Consider the following 2,505-nt stretch of genomic DNA (forward strand, 5'->3'; position numbering starts at 1 on the left):
AGTAGTAGTAGTAGTAGTAGTAGTAGTAGTAGTAGTAGTAGTAGTAGTAGTTGTAGTAGTAGTAGTAGTAGTAGTAGTAGTAGTAGTTTTGTTGTTACTATTGCTGTTGTTATTGCTGTTACGGTTGTTGTATTATCGTCACAACAGCAGCAGCACCAGTAGTAGTAGTAGTAGTAGTAGAAGTAGTAGTAGTAGCTGCTGTTGCTGCTTTTGTTCTTGTTCTTGTTCTTGTTGATGTGGCTGCCTTCGTTATTATTGTTGTTAGTTCCGTTCTTGCTATCGCATCGTCGTCGTCGTCGTCGTCGTCGTCGCTGCTGTGGTCATCATCGGAGAAGTCCCATTCATCGAATATCTGCTATCGAACGAACCTACGGCATAGTGATTCTTGCACGGTTTCAAGCTACGCACACTTTCATTTCCATAAATACCCATTGACATCACGCACTGCTTTTTCCTGTCGTTAGGTGCTTATTGTTCTAAGATTTACATTTTAAAAACGACCAGCACAAGAAGTTTCGTTCGTTATTCTTGTCCCTTGCTGCTGTTGAGTTTTTTTAATTTTCTATTTTTAAAAAGTTACATTTTGTTCAGCTTGTTATGGCTTGCCTTTCATAGATGCTAAATTTATACAGAGCGATAGATAATAGAGAAATACCACAGACCGAAAAGAAAACAGCGTAGAATTATCTTCGTTGGATGAATATTTCTCATCCCGGCCCCGGACCGAAAAAGCCGTCGTGGGACTAATTTCACAGCCCAGCTAGGCGAAATATATTTGTACAAGATTTCGTTCGCACTACATTCTGTGTTAGAACTCTTGTGACACACACGTACATATTCAAAAATACACATCACACAACACATATACATTACATACTTATATATACACACGTACTTTTATAAATACATGTGTACAGAAATACATACACATATAACACAATGTACCGTTTATTTTATACTTTATTTTACTTATGAATAAGTTCGGACAAGATCAATCGGAGAAGAAAAAAATTATAACATCGAGAGTGAATGCTTCTATCATCTCGTAGACTTCCTTGTAAATGGTTCCCCATGTGCTAAACATAGCAGCCAAATATCACTTACTATTACTCATAACATCTAAACAAAGAAAAAAAACATAGATAACAATTTGCGCTATGTCTGAATAAGAAATAACTGCACAATCACGGCTGTAAAACTTTCATCAGGTTGTTTGATCCATCAGAATTATTGGGGCTTAAAACCAAAATAAATAAATACAAAGCAATCAACAATTAGTGGAAAGTGTACTTGTAAATTATACTTTACATATGAGTATATCTCTTAGTAATCCTGGTGACATCATTCTACTAATGTGCTCAGTGTATCTACTCCTGGATTCTACAAGCTAAACATCCACGACGCTCAGTTGGATAACTAACTTGCTACCCAGTTGAAACCTTTTTCTTAGTTAAAGACTATACACACGGATGCAATACCCCGATCCGCTGGTTACCTATGAATTATGAGACAATTTACCGGTAAAGGTAAGTAGAAATTGTATATCGGTCGTAACCATGTAAATAATGAGTGTGGGAGCCGGTGGTGCCTGGTTTATGCGGTGTGTTAGAAATAGATGATAAATATAAGATTTAATCACATGCTCCAGTCATAAACAGGAAGGGTATATATACGATAATAAAGTCAGAAACGATGCAAATATGCATACATACGTGCATACATACACACACATACATGTATACAAACATGTATATATACATGTGCAACTGATTTAAAGCGTGAGTATGTATGTACATACTTATATATTTTAGATACCATACTATTTCTACAGCCTTCAAACTATCTACCTACTTATATTCTTGCCTATCATCTACACACATACATACACTTATATATGTATGCGTATGTATGTATGTGCATATATATATATATGTATATATATTTATATATATATACATACATATATATATATATATATGTATATACACACACACACATGCATATGTACGTGTACATGCAAGCATTCTTAAACACATAGATATGAGTGTGTGCTTAAGCATCTCTCTATGTGTGTCTCTCTCTACCGGTGCTGAGCTTCTTAATTTAGAAGTTCAACCGAAAGATGGCCCGAAAGAATAAGTACTTATGTACGCATGCATGTATGTGTATACGATAGATAGATAGGTAGGTAGATAGATAGATAGATAGATAGATAGATAGATAGATAGATAGATAGATAGATAGATAGATAGATATATGGATAGATGAAGAGATATATAGACAGATAGATAGATAAATAGATAAACAGAGACAGATGGATAGATATGGGTACAGTGACATTATACATGACTGTATGAGTGTGTGTGTTGTGTGAGTGTATGTATGCATATATGTGTGTGAGTGTGTGTGTGTGTGTGTGTGTCAGTGTGTGTATATATATGTACGAGCAAACGTCTATCGATCTATCGATCTATCTATGTATCGCTCTATCTATCTATCTATCCA

At 35.2% G+C, this 2,505-nt stretch overlaps 1 protein-coding gene across 1 annotated transcript in view; it reads left to right on the forward strand.

Annotated features, from left to right (window-relative positions):
* The first annotated feature begins 98 nt into the window (after window positions 1-98).
* LOC106874449 (alpha-1A adrenergic receptor) overlaps window positions 99-2,505 on the forward strand; it is a 232,052-nt gene continuing 229,645 nt past the window's right edge. The window contains exon 1 of the mRNA XM_014922188.2: window positions 99-1,526. The gene's annotated coding sequence lies outside the window, so the exon portion shown is untranslated. The remainder of the gene's footprint in view (window positions 1,527-2,505) is intronic.

Source organism: Octopus bimaculoides, chromosome 2 (assembly GCF_001194135.2).
Source record: "Octopus bimaculoides isolate UCB-OBI-ISO-001 chromosome 2, ASM119413v2, whole genome shotgun sequence".
Classification (NCBI taxonomy): domain Eukaryota; kingdom Metazoa; phylum Mollusca; class Cephalopoda; order Octopoda; family Octopodidae; genus Octopus; species Octopus bimaculoides.